Source organism: Microcaecilia unicolor, chromosome 2 (assembly GCF_901765095.1).
Source record: "Microcaecilia unicolor chromosome 2, aMicUni1.1, whole genome shotgun sequence".
In the NCBI taxonomy this organism is placed as follows: domain Eukaryota; kingdom Metazoa; phylum Chordata; class Amphibia; order Gymnophiona; family Siphonopidae; genus Microcaecilia; species Microcaecilia unicolor.
In genome coordinates this window covers 436,952,889-436,959,341 of record NC_044032.1, presented here as the reverse complement: position 1 = coordinate 436,959,341, position 6,453 = coordinate 436,952,889, and positions in this window count along the sequence as shown.

Sequence of the window (6,453 nt, the reverse complement as noted above, 5' to 3'; positions counted from 1 at the left end):
TTACCTCCCTAGCATGCCCTAATGTTACATTTACCCAGTCAATATTGGCGCAATTGAAATCACCCATTATTATTGTGTTGCCCAGTTTGTTAGCGTCTCTAATTTCCTTTAACATTTCTACATCCGTCTGTTCATCCTGGCTCTGGCTAGGTGGACGGTAGTGCACTCCTATCACTATCCTTTTCACCTTTAGATATGGAATTTCAAACCATATGGCTTCCAAGATGTGTTTTGTTTTCTGCAGAATTTTCAATCTATTTGATTCACGGCCCTTCTTAACATACAATGCTACCCCTCCACAAATTCGATCCACCCTATCATTACGATTATAATTTGTACCCCAGTATGACAATGTAATAAGCCACCTGGACTACTGTAATGCACTATACGCTGGCTGCAAAGAACAAACTATCAAAAAACTCCAAACAGCCCAGAATACCGCTGCTAGACTCATATTTGGAAAAACTAAATATGAAAGTGCAAAACCCCTAAGAGAGAAACTTCATTGGCTCCCACTCAAAGACCGCATTGCGTTCTTCATTCATGCAGATGCCCCAATCTACATGCTAAACCTTGTGGACTTGCCTCCCAGAAACGCTGTAAGATCATCCCGCAAATTTCTCAATCTGCACTTCCCCAGCTGTAAAGGACTAAAATACAAGCTGATACACGCCACCACCTTCTTCTACTTGAGCACGCAGCTGTGGAACGCTCTACTTTCAGACCTGAAAGCTACTGACAAAATAACTAACTTCCGCAAATCTCTGAAGACACATCTCTTCCAAAAGGCCTACAAAGAAAACACATAGCCTACAAAACTACCTCAACAATCCACACAGTAATTACAGTTCACCTCTATCCTACCTAACACCTTCCGTCTATCTTCCCTTACCTAACCTTCAAACATCAATAATTGTACCTGTTATCATGAAATGATTATGTCATATACTCTGTAAGCCACATTGAGCCTGCAAATAGGTGGGAAAATGTGGGATACAAATGCAATAAATAAATAAATAAATAAAAATGTCCCACTGGTTATCCTCCTTCCACCAGGTCTCAGAGATGCCTATTATATCTAATTTTTCATTTAGATGTAATATATTCTAACTCTCCCATCTTATTTCTTAGGCTTCTGGCATTTGCATATAGACATTTCAAACTATGTTTGTTGTTCCTATTTACATAATGCTCATTACTTGACAGTATTAACTTGCAATCTTTTATCTGATTTTTATTTAAGGACACCTTATCTACTATGGCCTCTTTTGCAACCTCACTATAGGGATACCCTATCTTCCCTGTTTTAGTGATATCTTTGAAAGATACCTTATTCCGAACCATGCGATTTTGAGCGACTGTTGGCCTTCCCCCAGTTTTTAGTTTAAAAGCTGCTCTATCTCCTTTATAAATGCTGATGCCAGCAGCCTGGTCCCACCCTGGTTAAGGTGGAGCCCATCCTTTTGGAATAGGCTCCCCCTTCCCCAGAATATTGCCCAGTTCCTAACAAATCTAAAACCCTCCCCCCTGCATCATCATCTCATCCATGCATTGAGACTCCGGAGCACTGCCTGTCTCTTGGGCCTGGTGCGTGGGAATGGATAGCACTTCAGAAAATGCTACCCTAGAGGTTCTGGATTTGAGCTTTACACCTAAGAGCCTAAATTTGGCTTCCAGAATCTCTCTCCCACATTTTCCTATGTCATTGGTACCCAAATGTACCAAGATAGCTGGCTCCTCCCTAGCACTATCTAATATCCTATCTAGGTGACGAATGAGGTCCACCACCTTCACAGCAGGCAGGCAGGCAAGTATTAATAGAACTAAAAAATGAACTTGCGCAGCTACTGTTAGAAATATGCAATCTGTCCCTAAAATCGAGTGTAGTACCGGAAGACTGGAGGGTAGCCAATGTTACTCCGATTTTTAAGAAGGGTTCCAGAGGAGATCCGGGAAATTATAGACCGGTGAGTCTGACGTCGGTGCCGGGCAAGATGGTGGAGGCTATTATTAAGAATAAAATTGCAGAGCATATACAAAACATGGACTGATGAGACAAAGTCAGCACGGATTTAGTGAAGGGAAGTCTTGCCTCACCAATCTAATGCATTTTTTTTGAGGGGGTAAGCAAACATGTGGACAATGGGGAGCCGGTTGATATTGTATATCTGGATTTTCAGAAGGCGTTTGACAAAGTGCCGCACGAAAGACTCCTGAAGAAATTGCAGAGTCATGGAATCGGAGGTAGGGTATTATTATGGATTAAGAACTGGTTGAAAGATAGGAAGCAGAGAGTAGGATTGCGTGGCCAGTATTCTCAGTGGAGGAGGGTAGTTAGTGGGGTCCCGCAGGGGTCTGTGCTGGGTCCGTTGCTTTTTAATGTATTTATAAATGACCTAGAGATGGGAATAACTAGTGAGGTAATTAAATTCGCCGATGACACAAAATTATTCAGGGTCGTCAAGTCGCAGGAGGAATGTGAACGATTACAGGAGGACCTTGCGAGACTGGGAGAATGGGCGTGCAAGTGGCAGATGAAGTTCAATGTTGACAAGTGCAAAGTGATGCATGTGGGTAAGAGGAACCCGAATTATAGCTACGTCTTGCAAGGTTCCGCGTTAGGAGTTACGGATCAAGAAAGGGATCTGGGTGTCGTCGTCGATGATACGCTGAAATCTTCTGCTCAGTGTGCTGCTGCGGCTAGGAAAGCAAATAGAATGTTGGGTGTTATTAGGAAGGGTATGGAGTCCAGGTGTGCGGATGTTATAATGCCGTTGTATCGCTCCATGGTGCGACCGCACCTGGAGTATTGTGTTCAGTACTGGTCTCCGTATCTCAAAAAAGATATAGTAGAATTGGAAAAGGTACAGCGAAGGGCGACGAAAATGATAGTGGGGATGGGACGACTTTCCTATGAAGAGAGGCTGAGAAGGCTAGGGCTTTTCAGCTTGGAGAAGAGACGGCTGAGGGGAGATATGATAGAAGTGTATAAAATAATGAGTGGAATGGATCGGGTGGATGTGAAGCGACTGTTCACGCTATCCAAAAATAATAGGACTAGAGGGCATGAGTTGAAGCTACAGTGTGGCAAATTTAAAACGAATCGGAGAACATTTTTCTTCACCCAACGTGTAATTAGACTCTGGAATTCGTTGCCGGAGAACGTGGTACGGGCGGTTAGCTTGACGGAGTTTAAAAAGGGGTTAGATAGATTCCTAAAGGACAAGTCCATAGACCGCTATTAAATGGACTTGGAAAAATTCCTCATTTTTAGGTATAACTTGTCTGGAATGTTTTTACGTTTGGGGAGCGTGCCAGGTGCCCTTGACCTGGATTGGCCACTGTCGGTGACAGGATGCTGGGCTAGATGGACCTTTGGTCTTTCCCAGTATGGCACTACTTATGTACTTATGTACTTATGTACAAGTCACCAGGCAATCCTCACGTCCACCAGCCACCCAGCTATCTATATGCCTAATGATTGAACCACCAACTACAATAGCTGTCCTAACCCTTCCCTCCTGAGCAGAACTTGGAGACATAGCCTAAGTACGAGAGGATAATACATCACTTGGTGAGCAGGTCCTGGTTACAGGAGTACTTCGTACTTCACTAGGGTGATGCTGTCCTTCCAGAACAGGAGCTACCAGACTGGAGGTGGGACTTCTCTACAACATCGCTGTAGGTCTCCTCTATGTAACTCTCTCTCCCTCAGTTCCACCAAGTCTGCTACTCTAGTCTCAAGAGATTGGAATGGAATTCAAAAATATATGGGATAAATACAAAGGAATCCTGTTTAGAAGGAAAGGATCCAATGATGCTTAGCGGAGATTATGAAGCAACACTGGTAACTGGGAAGCAAAGCCAGTACTAAACAAGCTTCTATGGTCTGTGCTCTGATCGTGGCTGGACAGATTCAACTTCAGAAGTTGGAGAACAAGGCCAGTGCTGGGCAGACTTCTACAGTCAGTTGTGGTAGCATGATATCATGATCCAGTGTCAAAAGCTGCTGAGAAATCTATCAGTACTAACACGAAGGCGAATACCCAGTCTCGGTTTCTGTGAAGATCAACTAATAGGGATACAAGGACCGTTTCTGTTATATAACAGGGTATGAATCCAGATTGACATGGATCTAGCCAGTTTCTTGCTTATAGCCAATCATTAAGTTGAACACAGAGTGTTTGTTCTATGAGTTACCCCAAAAATGGGATGTTGGATACTGGCCGGTCTCAAGTTTGTCCTGGTCAAGGTTGTTTTTCTTTAGCAAAGGGTGAACCACTGCCCTTTTTAATGCTGTTGGTAGTTGCCCATTAGAAAGGGAGGAGTTCACGATTTTTGTGGTGCCTTCTACGAGGCCCATACTTGCCTACTGCACTATCTTTGATGGGCAGGGGTTGAGAGAGCAGGTTGTTGGTCGAAGGTCTCTTAAGATTTTGTCAAGACTTTCCACTGTCATTGGGTTAAAAGTGTCTCATCTGTCTTTGTCAGGAGGGGGCGAGTTTGTGCACCCCTGGTTAACTGGTTGGGGACTGGGTGGGATTGCCTATAAATCCTGGTGGAGACTTTTAATTTTGTTGGCAAAGTATGTAGCAAAATCATTGCAGTTCAGTTTAGACTGGTTCCGTTGTGGGGTTGCAGTAGGTTGTTTACTATACTGAACTGCTTGGTTGAAATGGCAGCCTCTGGAATGCATTGAGAGAAATACTGTTTTTTGATTGTTGGTAAGGCTTGGCGGTACTTTGCCGTATGCTTCCTACAGTTTAGCCTGTCTTCATCCAGGCGAGATTTAAGCCATCTGTAATGGAAGTGAATTTTAAAGATTGTTTTTCAGCCCTGTCTGGACTGACCAGTGCACTCGGGGTCTGTATTGTTGATTAGAAATAATTCTGTTTAAAAATGGTTGTTTAACTTTGATTGTGTGAAAATAAGTTGGAATGCAGAAGATAAGACACAGCTCTAACTAATTTGATATGTGAAGGGCAGGATGGCACTTGTTTTTCCGGGCCCAGCTTGGCCACCTGGACTTTGGAAAGCATGTGACCACGTTCCCACAGTCCTAGAGAAGCATTCTGTAACTTTCCATAGCTCTGAATATGTGCTCAGAGCCTAATAAAAAGGGAGGGCTTGTCACAGCAAAGTGGGGGTTCATCTGTGGGCAGATGTGTCATGCAGAAGGTTTGTTCCTGGTCTGAAGCTCCTAGCTCTCATTGTGAACCGCCCCCCCCCCCCCCCCAAGCTGATGATAAGAGCCTGGATGGAGACCACTGTTGTATGTATATACAGTATATATATATATATATATATATATATCTGTATTATAGCTTTCTTTTAGTTAGATGGTTTAATTAGTGTGCATATCTCCTAACTTGACTCAGTCAGCGTGTATATTTCTTAATCATTGTATAGACTGAAGCAATAATGATTTATACACTCTCCATTTGAATAATGAGTTTCATTTTGGGAAACAAATAAATACGAATCCAAAAAGAATTTGTAGTATTTTATTCGGTGAACAGTCTGTGGTGATCAAGTGAGCAGGCTGCAATACCAAAGCAATACACCATCTCCTTTCCAGTTTCCATTCCTTGTGTTTAAGGAGCTGAAGTTCTGGAGAAAACTAAGGTGAGCGTTTGTGAGAGGGGCATAAGATCTTTTTTAGTGGTGCTGTTTTCTCTAAGGTCTTGGCTAAGTGTGTATTCCAAATGTCAACCTGTTCTGACATTGTAGTTGTCTTTTCATCCACATGTGGATAGTCCAAGGCCTCTAGGATATTCTCAATGGTCATTTTATTTTGTTTCTGATCTCCTTCCAAACTCTGGGAGCTGCCATTTGTTTCAGGTGGTCACTTAGGGAGAATTTAATTAGAAAATGGCCTGACCATGATAGGGATGTTAGTCCAATACTGTTATCCCAGAATTATGGCATATTCACTCCTTTGTAGAATACCAGGTCTAGTATGTGACCCTTTTCGTGGGTTGGAGAGTTGACCACCTGTGTAAATCCTAGTGCTGTCATCGTGTCCAGAAAGGCAGCTGTGGTGGAATCTGTGGTTTCGATGTGTAGATTGAAATCTGCCATGATCAACAGCCTAGGGTAATTCAGGGTCACTTGAGTAATCACATCTAGGAGTTCTTGCACAGATGTGTTGTTACGAGATGCTTAGTATACCATCAGCAGCCAGATTGGTGTCTCCTCTTCAAGTTGGATTAAAAGAGATTCTGATTCATGTAGCTGGGGGGTGGATATTCTGAGCAGTTTGATTGTATTCCGAATGAAGACTGCTACCCCTCCATCCCGTCTTCCTAGTCTTGGTTGATGGTGGATGTCGAAGCCTGTTGGGCATAGTTCAGCCAGTGGTAACCCCCCTCCCACTTTCATCTAGCCAGGTTTCACTTATTCCTAGAATGCCAAGATGCTGTTCATGTATGGCATCATGGATCACCGAGAATT